Raw genomic sequence first — 25,382 nt, forward strand, 5'->3', positions numbered from 1 at the left:
GTGTAATGCTGACATAATTTATAATTTATGTGATCGTTTACGTACGCTTCCTGTTTGCTTCTGCTGCCAGGATTAAGTTAAGAGGGACAAAGTGACCAGGCGTCGACCTGTCTCCGATGACCAATCTCAATGTCTCTTTCACCCATACTTTTAGAATTAATCAGCTTTAAGATATAATTCAGTCCATTCTTTATGCTTTATGTTTCAGTACACACAACTAGATTATACTACAACCTCACATGTCTAAAATTAAATCAACTCGTTTAATCTGTTTGCGTGTTCTCCTATGAACTTCTTATCCTTAAAATGGAGTACTACATTTCGTCCACGGATATTCGCGACACGAAAATGTAATCTTCTTGGTCTTATTAACCTTTTGACCACCCTCTTCTCACACTTTCGTCATGTAATAATACCTGTTATCTTGCCTTGGTTTCTTACGGTTTCGAGTGTGGTGATATTTTCCTTATTTTACCCCTTAAATTCCTTAGTAAACTCCTTGCAACTTGATTCATTTGGCGTTTCTCTTCATTTAGTTCTGTTACGCAATCGTCATAGTTGTACTTTGGTCAAATCATGCTATAGGATCCCAGGAATGCTGTATGTTCCCGCGGAAGATAGCTCCAATGGAGAGAAACAAGTTGATGGATATGGTGTGACATTATATACAAAAGTGCCAAATGCACCTATTCATCCCAGTTCTCCTGCTTCGTACCTACATAATGGCGTAGATGTTCTATTAGTGTTCGATGAGCTCTGTTGATTCTCCATTCGTTTCCAAATGGGATGGACAACATTGAGAAGATTCAATCTTCAGTAAACGTCAAACGCTCTTTAGGGTGTCACTTAGGAAGTTTCTTCCTTGGCCACTGAACAATACTGACGGTATTCCGTAACAGCAAGTTATTCTCTGTATATAGACACGCGCTATAGTGTCAGCACCCTGTTGTGCTATAGACTCTGCTGCAAAGAATGTATGTACACTCCTGGAAATTGAAATAAGAACACCGTGAATTCATTGTCCCAGGAAGGGGAAACTTTATTGACACATTCCTGGGGTCAGATACATCACATGATCACACTGACAGAACCACAGGCACATAGACACAGGCAACAGAGCATGCACAATGTCGGCACTAGTACATTGTATATCCACCTTTCGCAGCAATGCAGGCTGCTATTCTCCCATGGAGACGATCGTAGAGATGCTGGATGTAGACCTGTGGAACGGCTTGCCATGCCATTTCCACCTGGCGCCTCAGTTGGACCAGCGTTCGTGCTGGACGTGCAGACCGCGTGAGACGACGCTTCATCCAGTCCCAAACATGCTCAATGGGGGACAGATCCGGAGATCTTGCTGGCCAGGGTAGTTGACTTACACCTTCTAGAGCACGTTGGGTGGCACGGGATACATGCGGACGTGCATTGTCCTGTTGGAACAGCGAGTTCCCTTGCCGGTCTAGGAATGGTAGAACGATGGGTTCGATGACGGTTTGGATGTACCGTCCACTATTCAGTGTCCCTCGACGATCACCAGTGGTGTACGGCCAGTGTAGGAGATCGCTCCCCACACCATGATGCCGGGTGTTGGCCCTGTGTGCCTCGGTCGTATGCAGTCCTGATTGTGGCGCTCACCTGCACGGCGCCAAACACGCATACGACCATCATTGGCACCAAGGCAGAAGCGACTCTCATCGCTGAAGACGACACGTCTCCATTCGTCCCTCCATTCACGCCTGTCGCGACACCACTGGAGGCGGGCTGCACGATGTTGGCGCGTGAGCGGAAGACGGCCTAACGGTGTGCGGTACCGTAGCCCAGCTTCATGGAGACGGTTGCGAATGGTCCATCGCCGATACCCCAGGAGCAACAGTGTCCCTAATTTGCTGGGAAGTGGCGGTGCGGTCCCCTACGGCACTGCGTAGGATCCTACGGTCTTGGCGTGCATCTGTGAGTCGCTGCGGTCCGGTCCCAGGTCGACGGGCACGTGCACCTTCCGCCGACCACTGGCGACAACATCGATGTACTGTGGAGACCTCACGCCCCACGTGTTGAGCAATTCGGCGGTACGTCCACCCGGCCTCCCGCATGCCCACTTTACGCCCTCGCTCAAAGTCCGTCAACTGCACATACGGTTCACGTCCACGCTGTCGCGGCATGCTACCAGTGTTAAAGACTGCGATGGAGCTCTGTATGCCACGGCAAACTGGCTGACACTGACGGCGGCGGTGCACAAATGCTGCGCAGCTAGCGCCATTCGACGGCCAACACCGCGGTTCCTGGTGTGTCCGCTGTGCCGTGCGTGTGATCATTGCTTGTACAGCCCTCTCGCAGTGTCCGGAGCAAGTATGGTGGGTCTGACACACCGGTGTCAATGTGTTCTTTTTTCCATTTCCAGGAGTGTATATGTGTTCTGTTATTCTGTTACGAGGAGCAGTCTGTATCACAACGAGCGAATATATGGTTAAGTGCTTCCGTCAGCACTAGAGCCATCTTCACAATTTTTTGGGTTATCTTGTCCTTCTGATAACTTTAGCAAGTCGCCTGTGTCTTTCTTCATACGTCTCCATGATCAATACCTTTTAATACGGTCATACGTTTGACTGGTTCCTTGGTGTCCACATATTGACGAATAATGAAATTGATCGTTACTCATCTTCACTAATCACTGGTTGCAGCCTACTTTGCTATTCCTCAAAAAATGGTTCAAATGGCTCTGAGCACTATGGGACTCAACTGCTGAGGTCATTAGTCCCCTAGAACTTAGAACTAGTTAAACCGTAACTAACCTAAGGACATCACACACATCCATGCCCGAGGCAGGATTCGAACCTGCGACCGTAGCGGTCTCGCGGTTCCAGACTGCAGCGCCAGAACCGCGCGGCCACTTCGGCCGGCTGCTATTCCTCATCAGCCTCTTCAACATTCCGAATGAATACCACTTGGTCTTCTGGTATGCATGACAATCTATCTGCTACTTTGTTTTGCGATCCCTTTTTTGTATGTTATTTCCAAGTCATATTCTAGCAGTTGAATTCTGAATTTCATGAATCTTGATGGCAGATCATTTGTACGTGCCGAAAATTTCAACAGTCTATGGTCGGTACTTACAACGAAGTTTCATTCGTACACATAAGGTCGGTAGTGCTTCAATGTTCACACTATGGCTGAGAGCCGTCGCTCGGTGGTACTAAATGCTCTCTCGGCGCGGATCCGTGTTCGGTATGCAAAGGCTGCTGGTAAATCCTGTAATAATTCTCGTTGTCTCAGTAAGACACCGATCTACTCCTTCCTGGCGTCCGTTGTGATTATGAACTGCTTCATAAAGTCAAGACACTGTACAATGAGGGGGGGGGGGGGGGGATGCGGGGGCTAACTATTTTCTCTTTTAATTACTAGAAAGCTGTTTTCTGCTGAGTCGACCATCTGTAGTGTGCTCCTTTCTACAGTAATTTATGTATTCTTTCCACTATCTAACTGAAGTCCTTAATACAAATATGCTAAATTGGAAAGATCAATAGAAAGCTCTACAATTGATTCATGTTACTAGGTCTTCGATGCTCTTTTATTTAGTTCATTTTCTGGGGGGTTGAGTTTTAATCTTTCTGTCATAATTATGTGCCCTAAGGAAGTTACTTCTTTCCATAGGAACTCACACTTGTCAACCTACAATTTTAAATTGTGCAACCCACTCCTCTCCACTTCTTCTCCAAGTCTGGCATTATGTTCCTCTAACGTAGATCTGGACAAGACCACATCAACTAAATACACTGCCACTAAAATTGAGTGGATTTTTCTACAGGTTTCCAATTCACTCAAGATTTATTGTTGCAACAGTCTACGTGGAGTACATGAAATGATTGTATTTAAAGATTAATAGCAAAAGAGGTTCTGAGGTGCCAGGCGTCGACCCATGCTAAAATACCTATATTAGTACGTGATGTAGCTTCCACAGCGACAATGCAGGGGCTATCTCTGGCGTCCTATCTCGTACGGATGGCGTGTACTGACCTGGGATACGTTATGCCACACCAGCTCTACCCGTTCACGTACTTCTGTAAGAGCTGTTGGCTGACGAGTCGCATGAGTCACTACTCGTCCCATCATATTCCTCACGTGCTTGACTGGAGACAAGTCCGGAGACCATGCTTGCCAAGGAAGTTGCTGCACGTCTTGCAGAACAAGTTGATTCTCACGGTCGGGGTGTGAGCGAGCATTATCCTGTTGGAACAACACATCACCTTCCTATTGCAAGAACGGCAAAATTACCGATCTAATGTACCGAGCGCTGGTTAACGTCCCCTTCTGAAACACCAAAGATGAAAGGCAGTTGTAGCTAATCGCACCCCAGTACATAAAGCCGGGGGTGGAGCCAGCGCGTCTTGGACGAATGCACTCAACGATAAAGCGCTCGCCAGGTCCACGTCGTACGCGCAAACAAACATCACTTGCTCGCACAAGGATCTGCTTTCATAGCTGAAGACCACGTCGCACCATTCCATCTTCCAGGTTATCCTCTGACGGTACCAATCGAGCCGTGCACGTCGATGCTGTAGCGTGAGTGGAAGAGAGGCTAGAGGTGTGTGTGCCTATAGTCCCGCTGCTAATAGCGGGTTCGCACAGTTCGTGTTTACACGTATGTGTTCACAAGTTGTCTTATCTGTGCTGTGGTAGCTGTACGTTCTGCCAATGCTACGCTTGTAATACGAGGATGTTGGCGGACGTCTGTGCTGCATGGACGTCCAGAAAATCGTCTGCGGGTATGAGAGTGAGCATGTGACTACTGACACCAGCAGCGTTGCAAAATTGACGCAGTATTTCCAACTTGGTGTCAGTTCTCTGAAGGGACCATTGAGTCACTCAGAAGGTCACAATTTGACCACTTTCAGAATCGCTCAGTTGACTGTAGAAAGCACAAGTGCGTCTCCGTTGCGTTGTTAACTGCTTGCTTCTCACGTTTGCACCACACTGAGCCTTCTTGTTGTGAGCATTCCCTATGAAATGGTAGACACATATCGTGCTCTGATAGCTATGTCACTATGTTATCTTTTGGCGGACGACTTTGAAACTATTATCAGCATATCTACCATCCACCAGGTGGCATATTCCGTCATCGGATCAAATTCTATGTCATCTCTCCAGGTGTACTACTTTTTTCCCGGCAGTGTATAGAACAACTTGTTTACCTGAAGACCGGTTAGTACTGTGCTCATCAGTCTGTGAAAAGTGTCTCCAATGTCTATTGCTCCCAACGGTAATCTTTTGTATTCTTAGTGTATTTTGAGAGTGCAGAAGCTGTTTACTCTCCATCATTGTCATTCAACAATTTCTGATAATAAATATTTGCAAACTCTAAAGTGTTGAAATAGTTGGCTTGTCCAAAGCTATGTAAAATCTCATCAATATCGGCTAGTAGACACGTCATGTAAACTTCGATAGACCAAAACTATCCTCTACTTTCGTTTCCCTCTAGTGTCCGTCCTCTTCACAATTATCAATAACGGAAAATTCACCATCCCAGTGCACGTTAATCTATCTCCAGGAATCTGAAATACATCATGATACACAATATGTAGTTCAGTAATCAAAGTCCTTTCTTCTTCATTTAAGCGATCCACTTCAACCATTTCCTTCAGTCTGCTAATTCGTGACCTCGTCTCTTGTTGAACTGAAACTATACTACTTATGTTACATTTCTTGCCTTCTCCCATGATAGAAGCTGCTTCCGTCTTCACCTCCTGTCATCACTTCTTCTTCTGTTGTATTCAAAATACTGACGGCCCAAGTGCCTTTCTGCATTACCACCAAGGCAAATACACGCCTGTTTACAACTGCTACTTCTCCGTTATTCCTTCGGTCAGATCTGTGTTGCAGAAACGTCTTCGGCCTTGAATCTCATTGACTGGAGTAGAATAGTCTTCCGTGATGCGTCCCGCTTCGAACTGAGCCCCAATGACCAGCGAAGTCGTGTTTGGAGACGCCCCAGACAGCGGTGGGATTCGAACCTGACTGTAGCCCGCCATACGACCGGACATCTAGGAGTGGTGGGCTGAGGTGCTATTTTTTTCTTACAAAGATCCCTTGGTGCCATCCGAGGAGTCCTTACAGCACTTCGGTACGTTGACGATATTACATGCACCGTTTTGATGCCCTTCATGGGTAGCTGTGCTGGGTTTACATTTCAGCAATATAATGCCCGCCCGCACATGGCGAGAGTTTCTACTGCTTGTCTCCGTACTTTCCAAACCCTACCTTAACCAGCAAGGTCACCGAATGTCTCACAGTTCATAGCCTGCTTTACTAAACATTCTGAGGAAGCTACCTTCTGGACCGTGGGCAATGAACAGCAGTAAGCATTTAAATTCCAATTTTTATTTTCTGACTTACTCGAATGTGTACTGGAGTGGATCCGTGTTTCGCTTTACTGATGGAATATGAGTGCTTTCGCGACCAGAAAAATGTGAGTTTGTGAGCGGAAATATACCGAGATAGAAACGGAAGCGCTGATGTTGTTTGGAGCAGTTCAGATTTTATTTGCTTGTGTGTCATGCGATCGCAATAACCAATCACAGAGCGCTATCACAATTGAAAAATACAAGTTAATGCTAAACTATCGGTGGCATTAGAGGTTCATAAATGTAATTTCGAGATAAGTTACGTATCAATTGGCAGCAACGTCGTTATGACGCTCAGTCTAGATTGCTAGAAGTTTTACAAATAAAAACAGTTCCGCTACCTAGAGAGAGAGAAATCAGAATTACTTACATTAAAGTTGACGTTGATTGTTGATGAATACGAAGACAAGACTAGAGGCCAACTATGTAAAACAAGTTGTGGTGGAAAAGAATGAAGATCATACTGAGATGAAGATTCGCGAATACTGTTTAAAATACAACATGTGCTGTGTCAGAGAATATGGATGTTGGATTTGTGGTAGAAAGCTATTTTTAAGTGACTTATATAGTATATTAAATTATGTTGGTATTGTAATAGCGTAACCTATATCAAAAACTGTGAATATATACAGTGCGACATAAAAAGCCCATTAATAATTCAGTAGTTCCTGGAAAACACTTGCAAAATCCAAAGACAATTTTTAACTTATCATAGTAGTCTGCGGTGTTTGCCTCCACAATGGTCCTTTTTATTCGCTCCACAAAGCAAATAACAAAATAATGGCTACGAAGTTGTCAAAAAACTATTTTGTTGATAATACATGAACGTGTATAGCCACTCTTGTTTGTAACATTTAATTAATGAACACTTCACGCACAGAGAAACGAGTAATGATTTTGGGTGTATTTATTATAACTTCTGAGCTATATATTTGATTACGTTTAAGGGTTATGTGTAAAGAGAAGAACGGGAAACATCAAAAGAATATACCAGAAATTGATTATTTGCAAGCAAATTTGATTAAGGGCCGAAAATCAGCTCTCATTATTTAATTAATTAATTGCTTTTCAACTACAGGCAACAGTAACAATACAAGTTATACAGATTATGAAAATGGTAATAATACACATTATACAGTTTGTAACAGCTGTAACACACACATCGATAACTAAGAATTTAAAATTTCCTTAGTGAAATATAGTACCTGACGTAAGATTAGTAGTAACTTGAGAACTTTTAAGTCTACTGTATGACAGATGAGTAAAAACAGATTACGATCATGATTCCAATGTAAGTCAATAACAATTTTTAAGGAGTTTCTAATTACATAATGTCGTTCCACGGCAGGCATCTTACTAAACAAACATTTTGCATGGTTGTATGAGTATGTGCTTAATTTTGTATGTTGATATAGTAAATTGCCCACTTACCTAATGAGGCGGGAAAGTGTACCACGCACGTAATTTAGCACCCCTGTAATGTGTCAAGATGCGGGCAGGAGACTGACTGTAGGGAAAGCACTGAGTTGCTGCGTGGTCTTCGGTCTTAGGAGTTACTGTAAGGTTGTCGTTGTGCACTGTACTTAGTGAGATAAACGGGTGCTAGTTTTCAGACAGCAAACTATAATGCTTGCGTTCAGTCATGGAAGATGGTTATCTTTGAGATCAGTTAAAAGGCAGAAATATTCCATACTATCCCCTGGAGTTCAGCTAAATTTTCCAAAAATTGTAGTGGTGGTTTTAGACAACAGGGGCCCTTACGAATCACTATCTCGTCGCCATGCTAGTGAATGTGTTCAGCTGGGTGATAGACAGAGATGGTTCAAATGGCTCGGAGCACTATGGGACTCAACCTCTGAGGTCATCAGTCCCCTAGAACTTAGAACTACTTAAACCTAACTAACCTAAGAACATCACACACATCCATGCCCGAGGCAGGATTGGAACCTGCGACCGTAGCGGTCTTGCGGTTCCAGACTGTAGCGCCTAGAACCGCACGGCCACTCCGGCCGGCTTAGACAGAAATACTTTTAAGATACTTTGAATAGGAGAACACTATTTTATTCTATGACTGTTTTAAATATGTAAAAGTTAGGTTAAGTAATTTAATATATTTGAATATTTAAACTCTTTGTTCTATTTCTTTTTGGAGAATAAGAGAAACCCTCATTTTTCTTTGTCACACATCATCCCTGCTCCTCGCGAAAAAGATTTCACCTGTATAAAATAACATTCTCATTTGCGAGGTTGTATTATTTGAGTTTGCTTGTGTAGGCACATACAGGGAGTTTAAGGGGTATGGCTTTTAAGGCCTATATTTATGAAAAGGAAAAATTATATGAACTCATACTTCCACAAGGAAAAACCTTTTAGGGTTAATAAAATTAATGACACATCTAGGAGCATGAGAATAACCCATTTTTACCTTTAGTACTAGGAGCTCCTTGTCAACAAAATATTGTATAATACGTACTTCAGTTCACTGAAATCACTTCAAAACATAGTATTGCTTTCAGAGAGAAACTTCTGTTCGATAGCAGTTTCTCTTAGAAACTACTTTATCAGTATTTCTGCTCTCCTGGACCCCCTGATAAATAAGTGCAAAAGGCTTCTATTAGAAAACCATTCAATTAAATGAAGATTTAGCAATGAACCCCGAAAACAAGACATGGAGCTATTACATGAATGAGCCATTTACAGGAACATTAAACTAGGTCTATACCACCGCACCGTCTTCTGCTGCCACGATAGTATGATGATTGTGCCCGCAGAACGAGATAGCTGCCGCTGTTTCTCTAGTATATTACCCTAATTAACTCTCACGCTATCTCACTCACACCATTCCATTCACATATCTATCTCTCTCTCCGTCCCGTTCACTCCCTCCGCTTCACCAATGAGTAGCATCCGTTCTCAGACCTCCAATGCGACTGAAGTGAGGTAAAAGAAAATTTGTATCAGATACTTTCCTCTACAAATCACACATCTCACGCACATGCATTTTCTCTGAATATGTTCCTAAGAATGTATTTATTACCAAAAATTCATTTTTCTAAAAAGATTTCTTGGTGTATGACGTGTAAAAATAATTAATTGTTTAAAGGTTACCAAATTTTTTTTCCCCATGAGACAGTTTTTGTACGAAAACGTCTATAATTTATGGTAACTGTTTTTGTAAAGTGAAGCTTTCTTTCTTTTCTACATGTTGATAATTAATTTCATTGACGTACAGAGAGTGTGACATCAGTGTCTTTACTTTCCTAAATGAAACTCCGTAGCAATATCTAGAGGAAAATTTTTGCAGAATTTACAGAATCAACAAAACTCTTCTGTAGGTTATCAAACCTCTTGAATATGGGCTCCATTTAATAGTATTATGGTGGAATAAGATAAGTGTACGTACATAACGCAACAGTATACTGTGTAAGTTATATGTTTATCTACAGTCCCAGATAATTTTCGCCTTATTAATAAGGCGGTGAATATTTAGGGGAAAAATTCTGTTGATGAACACGTACGTATTAACATAGAAACCGAGGAAATTATAATTGTCAGTTAGTTTTCCCAAATGAGTGTTGAAACGTAAGCTTGCTCTTTTATCAAACTGCTCTTTTAGTGTGTATTTGCATAAATGTTGTGTAGTTTCCACTTGTAAACAATGACTCTTACGGATATATTTACTGGATTTTGTACTTCTAATTGCCTTGTGCAGTCTTATGGTGGCATTAAAAAATTTTTCATATTAGTGAACCCACCACAACATCAACTCTACAGTATTTATTGTGCATCTTTTTTCGGACATATCCGAAAGAACACAACTTGCTCGAATTCTTACGGCAGTCAGTGAAATGCAGAGAGTAATGAGGTTAATATAATGCGTCCGAATGACACAGTGGTCAGCACATCTGCCTAATCAGCATCAGGCCCGGCTTCGAATCCCGGTCGGGCAAAAATTTTCATCTTTCCCCATTCATTTAAATCTATGTCCACTAGCAGCTGACTTCGTTAATACCTTTCTATCTTGAACCTCAATTCTGCTTGCAGCGCTTTACTTCTATAAAAGTGAGGTCCTCCAAGTTGTTCTTTAAGTATTGGAAACAGATGGGAATCGGAAGAGGCCAAGTTGGGACTGTGTGCAGGATGATCGATGATAGCGGACTCAAACCATCTGACTGTTGCAAATGTCGCTACGCTCGTGTGTGGTCTGGCTTTGTTTTGCTGAAGGATAGGGTGCTCCATGTTTGAATGAACTCTTCTAATTCGAAACTCGATTACAACACGATGTTTTTCAGGCCCCCTTATTGTTACGTTACACACCGCTATATTACACGATACAGTTCGGAGCCCTACAGCGATAGAGGTTTGCAACATGCGTCAACAAAACTGGAGAGCCGATCGAGTAATATGGAGACATGTAAGACCTTAACCGATATTGACTACAGAATAAAAGAATCGGAGGCATTACTTTACAGCATGCCTTCGTATGTAGTGGTCGGGCACTTGTTAAGTAATGCATGGTGAATCAGAAATGTACTTAACGTGATATCTGGGACTCTGTTCTGTATCGTCAAATTAATAACACTTTTCGAGATATTAGAGATCCAATTTTAAATTCAGAGTCTCTTCTCCAGTGGCTTACTACTAAATTAATTGTTTCAAAAAGTGTGTATCCTCAGTCAAGGAGAATGCTCTGGGGTGGGGGCACTGCACTAATGGCTGAAGACCCGCTAATTTCAAAAGGCTACGTTCGTTGCTGCCACACAAATATGGCAATATTTATTAACTGGGCGTACGCTATTGCATCACTGTCTATTGATGAAGGGGTATCATAACAGTCGTTATGTGATTACTGTTTCACCTGTTAAAATATTTTCAATGAAATAATGACCAATTACGTATTCTCCAGTAATCCCACAACACACGTTAACACTCCACTGCCTCTGATGTTCAGTATGCCTCTGCCAGTGGGGACTATTAGCACAATAAGGATATATAATTCCTACAATTAACTTATGATGCCTTAAGGAACTTTTGAGAATATTTTGTACAAATGATTTATCTTCTTGATATGCAGCAGAGCTGTGCACACTCTATAGTCCCGCTGGTTAATCTGCTCTCCAATTGACAAGTTACGCTGATAGAAGCTGACTTTTGAACTATAGGTGTAACAACTTTTGTTTCCTTGGTTATGCTCATTGTAGGCGCACCCTCTGCGTCTAATTCCAGTGGCCTTCCGAGAACTTTATGTCGCTGATTTGTCATTCCTTTTGGAAATTTTATCTCAAGACAGTTTTGTGCGTTCGGCTTGACTCATTCTTCGCGTTCCTCCTACACTTTCAGTAAACAAGCATAATGTCAAATTTATCATGGTTTGTGAGAGACGTCCTTTTTAATCAATGAGAGCAGTTCTTGATATTCACGAACTACACAAGCAGAGTATAACACTAAAGTTCCTTTCAGCCCCTTTTTTTTTACAGATACTGCAGTGTTACAACTTTTTTTTTCTCCTTATCTGATGTAATGCATTTCCTTATTTATGTATTTAATCACGGACTGCTTTATAAGACAGCCATCAGTCTTATGGTAAAAATAAGTATAACCTAAGTTCAAAATATTGTTATTTTTCCGAACTCTCTGCCGTATTTCGGAATGTTATATGCTGTTGAATTGATCTCTTTCAGAGCTTCCATTACAATATTTCCATTTGAAAAAAAAAAAATACTTAGTTCATACTGATATCTCTGTAAATGACAACGGAATATAAGTCTTTTTGTGAGGAATTCTATACAGGTAATCCGGGTAGAAACAGAATTTCAGTATCTTAAACGTTTCCAGATATATTTCAGGTAGGAAGCTTAATAGTTGGGGACTTAGCGACGAACAGCTGCTTTTATACACTTTCTCCGATTTACTTTGACTGTGTTCTTCTCCAGTATTCTTACTTCAATAAAATCAGCTGATTGCTTAAATTTCCAGATTTTTATTTGCATATCATTCTTTATGGGCTGAAGTTTTTGTCTATTACTTGGACGACATATTTTTATCTATTATGGGAACGACTTTATAATAATCTAAGATTGCCGTACTTGTTACTTGCATATTTTATCCGCTCTGTGCCCTTTAGTTTTTGTGACACTTGATTACATATTGCTGGGCTACACAGAGCTAACATAAATTGCTAAGTGTCTACGATACATAACAAGATGTTGTGTATGACAGTCACCTTCAAGTGTTTTTTTTTTTTTTTCTAATACCACTACTAAGTATAGGAATTCATAATAGCTTCTTATAAAACATGAAAAATTTGTTTCGGAGAGTGTTTTCACTAAGTTTTATGAACATTGTAAATAAAGTATCACTTAAACGACAGACGTATCATATACATTGCTAGTACATCAAACACAGCTTCTGAACAGTTTACCATGCTCTTGCTTAGATATGAGCATACCTTTAATTAATGTCAGTTATTCATTAACTGTGCTAGTATTTTATTCTTCCGAATGTTATATTCTCAAATTGTGTAATCCTTAATCTCATGTTCACTCTTTATAAGGATACGTGCTAACCCAGTCATAACGGATTTGAAATATTCTAAAGATAGCAGTGCAAAAATTTTGTACTGAACTCAGTTAGATCTGTGTTAATTTGTTTCCTACTTTGAGTTTTGTTTCGTAGATTGACACACGTTACGCAGGTTACTGCCGCAAACAACGTGACCTATGGAAACCTAGATGGCCCTAAACGTAGTGCCAGCGATCATTATGACTGTAAGTAACGTGAGCTGACCTCTGTACCAATAAACAATATGACAATCATCTTAAACAGCAACATACAAACAGACATACTTCCAATTTAATTTCCAGGTACACAGTGAGAGATAAAGTTTATATTTGAGGGTTGGAGTACTGAGACTTCAACAACAAAGTATGAAGTGTCAACCCTGTCTCGAAGACTAGTGCCTGTTTTCAGTTACCGGCCACTGGCTATTTTTATGCGACTTGTTTGCCACAACTCTTTGAGTTTTGGTACCCATTCCGTGTTGCTAGAGTGGCAGGATATTAGATCCAAACCTCTTTCATAAGGACCTTAGAGGCGATAGGGAAACTGAGAGGGGGACCTAGGGAGGTCAGTGAGGTGAGTATTCCTGCCAAAGGCTCAGTGGAAAATGGTGGCGGGGTAAAAGCCTCAGCCCTTAAGCGGATAGTCCGCGCTCCGCGTTCCGCGTGCGATTGGCGGGAGCGCGTCAGTGGTTTTCACAGTCGGACGGGTGCGCGTCTTTCTGCGCAAATGATCGAGTGCCGAGTTGTATACTCTGTGATCTGTGCTGCTCTAGCACATCGTGCCGGTTGATCGCAAGTATAGAGATGAGCTTCCAGCAGTTAGAGGTGATTGCAGACTTTCTGATATACAAAAAGCGAAACTGCACAGGTGAGAGTTTGGGTGCCTCGTACTGTAAAAAAAAAAAAAATAATAATAATAATTCGTCACAGTGTATTCCAAATTGGATAACGACGAGGACAAAACATATAATCGTCTTCGTATGTCTGTTCTTTATTTTGACGAGAGTGTCGGTAGAATAAAACACAGTCTGACACTTAAAAATCTCAAAAATGTACCTATTATTACTACAAAACAAGATTATCAACACGTTTACGAAAAACTATTAATTTAAATAAAATATTCTCTTAAACTGTTTTCTTAAAACCCTTTATTTCATTCCTTTGGTATTAGACAATTTAACGTTTGCACTCTGAGCAAAATACCTTAATTTCTGTAATTATTGTTACGTCTCCCAAGAAGATGCCGACCTTGATTGGGCTGGAGAGGGGTTGGGTGTCGCAGCTTGAGGGTGAACGGACGGAGCTTGTTGCAGTTGCATCATATGGTTAAGATGCTCTTGGTTTATTGAAGGGGGAGCGTAGCTGCTAAAAGTCGACGTGTAAAGGTACGAGTCGGATCGAAACTGGGGGTGTATTACTGAGTTACTGTAATTAGTTTGCTTAATAGACATGAGAGTTTGAAGCACCTGAGTACGAAATAGTAGCTTCTTATCAACGTTTGAAGTCCTCAAAGAGAGCAACAGGGACGCAAAAAATGCTCAGTCGTCGTCGTCACCCTTTTCCTTATTATTCGTTAATAAAATTCCCAGATTGTCTTCAAATGATGAAATCTTTGTAGACGTCTTTGAAAGTGTTCTTCGGTGCTTAGATTCATGGATTTGTTCTTCAGAAGGATTGTCTTGTCACTTCTCTGCAACTGTATTGTTGTTATACTCTATATTTTGTGTTGCTGATTGTGAGCCAAAGTTCCTGTTTGTTGGTCCTTCACGGATCGGTCAAGAAAATTTAGTTGATCGTGGTAGATATATCTTGGTAATTTACTAATTACTGATCCGGATTTCTTTTCATTAACTTCATTACGACTTTTAAAATAGGCATTCCGTGCTGTCTTTCGTCTGTTATTGACCTTGTAGACAATCTTCAGATTACTCTGCTGAATAATCTTATTACTAAGCTATTGAAATGCTTTTCCCGAAATGAAGTTACTCTGCTTCTTCTGTGCACACACCAACTTGTTCCTGGCGCGGACGGTCCGCGGTGGGCAACAGCTATGCGGAAGGATACACCGCAGGCGGACCTTCCACGCAACTGTTAAATGCCGCATAAGAATACCTGACTGCCAATCACGCGCGGAATGCGGAGAGTAGATCATCTATTTAACCTTTCTAGTACCACAGGGGTCAATATGACCCCATAAGCACATTTTAATTATAAATCTCCCGTGTTTTTTGAACTATTAGTTTCGAAACGTATGACCTTCTCTTTCTGAGTCAGTCGTATCTAATTATCTTTCGTTCAATTTTATACTTGTGGCTCATTCAACTTTTTTCATTGTTTTGGAACAGAATACCACTGGGTTCAGTATGGCAGCAATCAAAACTGTTCTTCTGTTTCGTTATGGAAATAGAAGAATGAATGTTATGTTGAACAGCTGTTTAGCTGATGTGCTGTCTCACTGGTTTTTACACCCATTGTTAAGACTTCTAGCATCAGATGTTGCTGCGTATTCCTTCAGTTGTTGTTGGCGTTTCTCCACTGTGTTGTAGAATTACGTTGTGAGTAAAATCCTGGAATACAGTTTGCTTGAAAAAGTGTAATTAAGTGACATATCATCTGATGACGATGGAGAGATTGATGCTATTATATCTGAAGGCGATGAATCAGGTGAAGAGTTCCAGGATAATGTTGGAGATTTGGAAACTATTGCTTCTGAAGCTGATGAACTCCCATAAACAGAATGGTTTCCAGTAATAATATTTTATCTACCATTTGTTTACAGCTGTAGTAATAACAATGATAATAACAGTAATAATGACAATAATAATAATATTAATGATCATAATAATATGTACGAAAATATGTAAAGCAGTAGTCCACTGGTTTTAATGTCGGGGCATAGAAAATAAACGTGGGGAAAAATACTGTTAGATTACATGGTGGGAAGCCAGCATGAAACATACTGAAGACTACTCCTTATCCACATAGGGTAAGGAATGTGAATACTGTGCAGTTTGCTTTTGAATTATTTACCAAGTCCAGCATTTTCCAAATTTTTCTCGAGTGGACCCAGAAAGAAGGTAACATTTCTTTCGGAAACAAATGAGTAGATCATGTAGATAGAAGAATTCATATGGTATGGAGGCCAAGTAATGCCGCCTTAGTAGATAATATGATGTAATTTCGTTAGTAAATCATATTGAACCGCAAAATTTACGAAGATAATCTCTTCTGAACATAAAAACATGAAGGTATTGATGATACTTATTTCTGGACGTTCAGAAACTCCTAATTAGAAAAATGTTGCACGCTGGCGTTATTAGGAACACGTGGTCAAATTAACACCACATATTTTAAACAAAAATGAGTAGTTATTTTCACTCATAGTTATCATTAATTAGCTAAAACGGTACACTGTCAATCTGTTTTGAGCTTATACACTATGTGAACATTCACATATCAAAGTCAACACCCTGCATATTCTGGGCAGTCGTACATTGAAAGGTTTGTATTTTTTCTAATGTCCACACATTAATCATGCAGATACCTGACACAGAATTTACACAGTGATATGTTCTCCACACAATATTCATCACATATCTACATCTACATCTACATCTGCGTGATTACTCTGCTATTCACAATAAAGTGCCTGGCAAAGGGTTCAATGAACCACCTTCATGCTGTCTCTCTACCGTTCCATTCTCGAACGGCACGCGGGAAAAACGAACACTTATATTTTTCCGTGCGAGCCCTGACTTCTCTTATTTTATCGTGATGATCATTTCTCCCTACGTAGGTGGGTGGCAACAGAATGTTTTCGCAATTGCAGGAGACACGGGAAACACATCCAACCTGTGCCTTAGCTTATGCTGCTTTGGGGGTCACTTGTGGCAGAAACTTTAGAGCTTGTCTTCTTGCGGTTCATTTCCATGTCATTAAAGAGTGAGGCCTTAATTACAGTTCCTTTGTAGTTCAACGATTCGCGTGTAATCCTCGCAGGGCGTTTTCGATTCGGCGTGGAGAGTGCAGCAGAATATCGAGTTGGTTGTGTAGTTGTGCGTGATATTCCTGCCACTTCTTCGTTACCACTACCGACAGCACGACTGAAGTTAGGAGTTTCTACTGCACAAAAACTTCGTAAAGCTATTTACAATGACGGAGACACCGTTGGTTGGCGTCTTGAATATTACTAGGATGTGAACCATCTGTTTTAAGTGTAGTCTGGTTCCCAGTTGTTGATTCTGCTCTTTCTGCGGTCTCAAATACAGGAGACTCAGCAAATGCCTCTTCACGAATGACTTTAGGGTTGAAGGAATACATCCCAGGGGCCCTAAGGACGCTCATTTTGTTGCTCGGTGCCAAAGCTCTTCCCCATACTGTGTAGAAAATTGTCCCGAAGTCACTTTTCTTGAAGTCGGTGAACTTGTTCCTGTCGAAGAATAAGATCACATCTTCGTCCCATAAGGTCTCGAAACGTTTGAAAACTGCTTTATCCATTGGCTGCAGTTCACGTGTTGTGTTGCTAGGGAGGCTATACAGTATTATGCCATGTTTATCTGCAGCGGCTATGATGTTCGCATCCAGATGGGATAAAGCTCCATCAAATATCAGCACCACTTCTAAAGCTACCTTCCTCTCATGACAGTCACAGCTCCAGCAGATATGAGATTTTTTCACTGACGTTCAAACGTTGGCCTTTTAAAATTACCACTGGTGGGATTGATGTATCAAGAGCATTGACGCCTGTAGCAACTGTAACGTTTTCAACATGCTTCGGCGCCACCAGATGCACTCTTTTATCGCCTCTCCTTGTCAAAACCGTTTGGTGATGACGTATAGTGAGTCGGAATCCTTTCCCATCGATATTACATATCCTCTCTGGCTTCTTCATTAGGTCTTTTACGATCAAAAGACTTCGTAACTTTGAAAAATGATCTCTCACAATAAATTTACTTTATTTCATTGCATGACCTGGGTTCATTATTTGGGTTTTTCTTGCAGCTACCTTTGGTTGACGTTGCAGGAATTGTCTCACCCACTTCCTGCCAGCAGACTGTTTAGGCACATTAAAAGGGTGTGGTATACTAAGCACGCAAAGCTATCGCAATTATTGGCATTCCACTCTCACTCAAACGAAAAATACGGGAGCAGTTCTTCTTCCATTCCCTTGCTAAGGCAAGGATTATGGCGAAACTTCCTTGCACATGATCCAGTGTAGAAATGATCGTGTAGAGTCCTCCTAGGAATTTTATATACACTGGTGCCCAAAATTATCGCAACAAACGGAAATTTAGCAAGGTTGCTTTTATTTTGCCACAAAGTATAGGAGGATGAGATTAGAGTTTAACTTCCCGTCGACAACGAGGTCATCAGAGATGGAGCACAAGCTCGGATTAGGGAAGGATGGGGAAGGAAATCGGCCGTGCCCTTTCAAAGGAACCATTCCGGCATTTGCCTGAAGTCATCTAGGGAAATCACGGAAAATCTAAATCAGAATGGGCGGACGCGGAATTGACCCGTCATCGTCCCGAATACGAGTCCAGTGTGCTAACCACTGCGTCACCTCGCTCGATCAAAACAGTACAAACAGGTGATGAAATGGAAATGAAAGTATGGCATTGTTGGCCGGGAGGCCCCATGCGGGGAAATAAAATTCCAGGCGATGTCACATTGAGCGATTTGTGTGCCGGTGATGAGGATGAAATAATGATGAGAACAACGCGACATCCAGTCCACGAGTGGAGAAAATCTCCCACCCGTCCGGGAATCGAACCCGGGCCCACTTACATGGGAGGCAAGCACATTACCACCCAGCTAACCAGGCGGACAACCGGTGATAGTAAAGTAGAAACAATTTAAAGAATACAGAACGTAATCACTGCAACACGCAGAACGGTAGATAAATATGTTCGTCCTTTTTTTCCAACCTAACGGATATGCACACACATTGCGACAACTGGTCAATGTGCTCAGTATGGGAAGTGACCACCTCTGGCATCAATACAGGCTGATAACGACGGGACATGCTGTGAATGACATCATCAATCTTACGTTGTGGCAATGACGACCATTCTTTCTGCAGAGCTACTCACCAGTCTTGAAGAGTGGTTGATGGTTGCTGACATGATGCAAACCATCTCCCTAGAGCATCCCGTACATGTTCTACGGGATTCAAATGGGGAATGCGAGCAGGCCACGCCATGCGTGCAGTATCTTCCGTTTCCAAAGTATCATCAACCACCCACGCTCTATGTGAGCGTGTATTATCGTCCGTCAGTGAAACGTCTGAGCCCATAACACCTAGCAAAAACCGTGCATGAGATTCCAAGATCTCCTCACGGTACGTGACAGCAGTTAAATCTTCCTGATTCACCGGTACAATTTCATGAAGAGGTTTCCACGTGGTCAACATAATCCCTGCCCACACCACTAGGGATCCTCCTCAATATCGGTCTCTTTCCAAAATATTTGGGTCCCAAAATCGTGTTCCACGTGTCCTACAGATGCGAATCCGTCGAGAATCACTCTCCAGACAAAATCGGGTCTCATCTGTATAAAGAACATTGGTCGACTCTTCGACCGTCTAGGTGGCATACTGACGGATCCACTACAGATATTACCTTCAGTGAAGACATGTAGCAGGTCTCCAACAATGAAGTTTACTCTGTTGAAGCCCTCTGTACACCGTTTGCCTCCACACAATACGCCCAGGGATGCTGCGAGGACAGATGCCAGTTGGAGTGCATTAGTATTGTCATACCGTTGTGCCCTTATAGTCCAATAACGGTGCACTCTTTGTCATATCACCCGTGGTCGGCCCTGTCCTGGTCTCTGGAATACAGTTTTTGTCTCTATAAACTGTTACCTAACCAGTGAAACTGCGGAACGATTCACATTAAGCCACCGGGACACATCAGTTTGCGACTCTCCTGCTTCCATTCTTACTATGGCACAGCAGAGACTCTTGTAGGGGTCTTCGCTGTACCACACTGCACTGTCTGTGATTGTGTACACAGCGATTCTCGATGTGGGCCTACCCTGCAAGCACTCCCTCGCTTGATAGGTGCCCTGACGCCATTGTCGGCGTGGTTGCCCGTTGAGCGAAATGCTATCTTCCATGCAGAACACGATCGTGACGACATCTGTTAACTTGTGTGATTAAATAATGCATTGTATACACGACGGGGAAATTGCAGTTTGTTGCGTTAGTTTTGGACACCTGCGTACTTCCAAAGCTCTTTTCGGACTCGTTCCTTCGTTTCTTGCATTCATTGCAGCCTTCTACTGTTCTTGTTCTTCTGAGCATAGTGCTCTTTATGGCATCTAAAATTCAAGAATATATCATTTAGAGTAGCTACAGTAGTTTTATGTAACACAAGTGTTTTAATATTATAAATGTATAAAATAAAGTAAACAGTATTTAGGTGGTGTACCGTAACTGTAATAACATATATCATTTGTATGTAGACATATAATGCCACTATACTGCTTCTTGTAGACCAATAACTCCACCATGGCGTTTAAGTCCTACTATGCACTTCATAAGAGTGTACATTTGTTTCTCTAATATTACAAAGTGTTATTATAAATGAAGTTTGTAACCTTAAAGAAGAACCTTGAACATCCACGAAAATATATAGTTTTGCATAGTTACTCATTAATACAGTACAAACAACAAATAATATTTGCCTTCATGCAACAGCACCCGTTCAGCTGAGTGACGGAAGACACAGTGGGTGTGTAACGTAGAGATGAAGGGTGATGACTGATGAGAAACTTGTAATATCTTTTTCCGCCGCTAGCTGGCATCACAATACAGACCAACACAGTACAATAGCGCTGTCTGGCACGATTATACGAAATTACTTGGGTGGCGTTAAAGGTGTGCGTGACATTATTTGGTCGAGGTACCTTACTTGAGGGACTGTACAAAGCTCACAGTGAGGGAATAGTGAATTTATGGAACAAAGAGCGTGGTCGACCTATTTACAATAGGAGCCGAGAAGCATCACGTTGTATTCGCTTCGATGATGGACAGCAGCGAAGACAAAATTTTAGCCCTTATAAACTGACTCCTATAAGGGATGCATCTGAACAGCTGATAAGCTCTTTACATAATGTATACGACTAGCACGAGATTGTTACAGTTGACGAAAAGCTGATCATCTTTAGGGGTAGGTGTTCTTTTGGCCAGTATAGCCAGTATCAAATATCAATGTATGGGCTGCATCTCACAGCGCTAGTTACGTCACAAATCGGCAGGTTTACAAAAGAAAGGGGCAAGACCAGCCTAGAGAAATAAATCAAGGAACAGTTAGTATTGAAATTGAGAGAAAATTTATCCAGAAGTAGTAAAAATGTCACGACAGCAAATTTATCCACAAGACTTGAGGTGGCAAAGGAAGGAGAACGAAAACTGGTGACCCTGATTCGAAGAATAAGAGAAAAATCGTCGTTAGCTACTTGCGAAAGTGTTCATAGCAAGGGGAAGAACTGCAGCTTCAAGTCCCTTCGGATTCCGGGAAACAGTTATAATATTGTCCTATCGCCCCCCCCCCCCCCCTTCCCAAAAAAAATTTAAAGGATAAGATAGTGATGCATTGAGTGCCATGCATTTCAAAGAGGAAACAGGTGAAACTGACACAGCAAAACCTGTTATAATCTTGGACTATAATACAACTAATTTAGGTGTGCATGCAATGGACAAATCAGTCAACAATTACACTACAAAACCTATTACAAGAAGATTGTGGACGCTTACTTTTTATAATATTCTGGATATTAGCGGTCTCAATGCTTTCATCATTTGGCTGGATTTTAATTATGACTGGAAGAAAGAAAAGCGCAAGAGCAATAGGTCTCAAGAGGCGAACGGCGATCCGTATGTGAATGTTCCGTGGACAGAAAACATCCATAAAACTGCAGAATATGTTTTCTTTTGCCTGGTAACAACACTGAGATTTGCTTTGTTCTAAACGTAAGGATGCTTAACATAAAGAACGAAGACAACATCTAAAACAGCTTATACATAAAGTTTTCCTGCTTTCAATCTATTGATGTGTGTTTCCATGTGACTTCACGACCAGTATAACCTGTGTAAAATATTTCGGGGCTTTATAACACCAATGGTACTTAGTGATATAAAGGAATTCTTATAGTAGGAGGTTTAGGTGTGTAACGGGCCAAAGAACCGAGGAATACATTGCAAGGAATGGCAGTACATCAGAGCAAATATAATATTTTATATATAATATATAATAACTCACATTTTATTTGTATTTTTATTCGCTTTATTTGAGGCGTTCAGAAACCGAGCCGACTAACTCCAATTTTATTTAAAAGTGGGAGTAATGAAAACATTGTTGTTTTGCTCCACTGAATACTTATCAGTGACCAAAACGACTAAATGCACAGTTTAATGTTTTGCCGCTCGAACACTTTACTTGCAGTGCTACGGAACATTTTACCAGTGGTTTCTGTGGGCAAAGTGATTAACTCGGTGGTTCCATGACAGGCCACGTGGAACTAACTTTAGGTTACACTTTTGCTACTGCTTTGCGTTTCCGAGCTTTACAGTGTTTATATGTTTGGTGCTACTTATATTTGATAAAAGACCTACAGGAAAAATGTGCCGAAGAAGAACCATTTAACTGGTTGACAATGGGATGGCTTAGGATTGAGGAGGCTGAGCTATTTGTTATCAAATATAAATCCAGTTTCTCACTAGAAATGCCAATTGGAAATATTAATATCCACAAAAAATGGAAACGGACGTTCTTTAGAAAGCCTAGCTAATGTTCCCCAGGATCTTCTTTATAGCACATCAAGACCGATCTCCATAGCGAAAAAGAAGGATGTAGTGGACCTCCTGAAGTTTATACATCACTACTATCGTACAAACTTGAAGGCTGAAGAGGTATCCTGTCAGTGATGGCGACTGCTTCACTTACGCAGACCATAAACAACGTACAAACTTGTAATTTTTATTTGAGGCAGCTTTTTGTATTGTACACATTTTGTATTTGAACTTCAAGCACTTTTTAGTTACTTACAATAACACTTGTGACTTTTCATGTAAAAAGGTTTTGTTTGTGAGTATATGTTTTATAAAATTACTTGTATACATATCATTCAGAATACTCTGTAAACGCTGCGTGGGGTAGCCGGGCGATCTGAGGTGCCTTGTCACGGTCCATGCGGCTCCCCCGGTCAAAGGTTCGAGTCCTCTCTCGGGCATGGGTCTGTGTGTTGTCCATAGCGTAAGTTAGTTTAAGTTAGATTAAGTAGTGTGTCTGCTTAGGAACCGATGACCTCAGGAGTGTGGACTTTCTTGTGGGGGAGAGAGACACTGACATTTTTTATGTATTTGTAAAACATAACATCGACTTTAAGAAACTAAATGAGTTTATTCTAAATCTGAATGTCAGCATATTCCTCCCCCCCCCCCCCCCCCTGATCCACTCTGAATTATCCACGGACTTTGCCAAGGTGGAGAGACTTAGAAACCTAAAAGGTACAGATCGTCTACCGCAGGCGCAACCACGACGGAGGGATTTTTATGGAGAAGCCAGAGTAGCCTATACTTCCTGAAGAGACGCAGCAGCCTTTTCAGTAGTTGCCGTGTCAACAGTCTGCATGAAAGGCTGACCAGACCTTGCTGTGCTCATAGTGCTGACGGCTGGAAGCAAGGGTCAGCTACAGCTGTTACTTTTCCCGAGCTCATGCGGCTCTACTGTATGGCTTAATGATGATAGCATTCTCTTAGGTAAAATCTTCCGGAGGTAAAATAGTCCATCATTCAGATCTGCAAGTGGGGAGCACTCAGGAGAATGTCATCATCCCTTAATCGGATAGGTTATTTAGAGAATTTTGAAAGGGAAACGGATAGAAAGAAGCTAGATACAGTGAGAATTAGAGGAGTGTGTTGTCAGGAAAAACGGGATTTGTGTACAGTTCATTACAGGGTGATAAACACAAAAACAGACTTGAGTGATGCGGGAGTAGGTTTAATAACAAATCGGAAAACAGGAATGCGAGGAAGCGACTATAATTAGCGTAGTGAAAGCTGTGTCATAGCCGTAGTAGACACAAAACCAGCACCCACCGCAATAGAACAGTTCTATATACTAACTAGCTCCACTGATGATGAAGACACTGAAGGAAATTCAGATTGTTCAGGGGTACGAAATTGTTACAGCGATGGGTGACTAGAATTTCGTAATACGAAAATGAAGAGAAGGAAAAATTTGTGCATAAACGAGACTGCAGCTGTAAGAATTGAGGGATGTGAAAGGGAAGCTCCAGCTGAGAGGTGAGTGAGATAAGAGTGATAGCCTATCCCAATGGTAAAGGAAATAAATGGGAAATAAATTTCAAAGAGAATGTAGATATGCTTTAAAATTTACCAATGACACTATAATTATGTCTTAGGTGGCAAGGGATTTGGAAGAACAGCTGAACCGAATGGTAAATGTCTTGAAAAAACATTTGAAGTTTGAGCATCAACAACAGTAAAACTAGGGTAATAGAGTGAAAACGAATTTAGTCATGCAATAGTCAGGGAGTAGATTAGGAAATGAGAACTTAAAAGTAATAGATAAATTTGTTACTTTCACAGTAAAGTAAGTGATGAAGAAAGAGGACATAAGTGGAGAATAGCAATGACAAGAAAACTATTTTTGAAAGAGGAATTTATTAATATCTAATATCAGTTTAAGTGTTAAGAAGTGCTCTCATCTGGAGGTATTTGTCTGGAATGTAATCTTATATATAAGTGAAATGTGTACGATAAGCAGTTGAGACAAGAAGAGAACAGAAGCTTTTGAAATGTGGTGCTACTAAAGAATGCTGGTGATTAGGTGGTGAGATAGAGTAACAAACGAGGAGCTACTGATCTAATTGGTCGAAAAATAAATCTATGGTGCCACTTGACTGAAAGTAGGTCTCAGCTGATAGGGCAATCTTGAGGTATCAAGAAACTGTGAAGTTGCTAACTAAAGGAAGTGTGGGGGGAATAATTTTAGACAGAGACCAAGGCTATAATACAGTAAGCAGACTAAAATGCACGTAAGATGCCGTAGTTATGCAGAGATGAGGAGGCTTAAACAGTATAGAGTAGAATGGAGAGCTGCATCAAATCACTCTTCACCCCTAAAGACTACAACAGCAACAACAATCAGTATTCCATCGCAAACTAACCAACAGCTCAGCACACGAGCATATACGCTCTTCCCATTACACCTGGCTGGATCCGATGCAGAATATGACAGACAGTGGGTCTTGTGCCTTCACACCAGCTGAGAAACTTCTCCACTTCAAACCAATATCCAATCAATACTTTCAGCACTTCAACAGGATCGTGGAAGGACTCCATGGTGTTGTAAGTTTTGAGGTGAGTGAAGTCTGGAGAGACTGAGTACCTCCTAAA

Source organism: Schistocerca americana, chromosome X (genome assembly GCF_021461395.2).
Source record: "Schistocerca americana isolate TAMUIC-IGC-003095 chromosome X, iqSchAmer2.1, whole genome shotgun sequence".
Classification (NCBI taxonomy): Eukaryota; Metazoa; Arthropoda; class Insecta; order Orthoptera; family Acrididae; genus Schistocerca; species Schistocerca americana.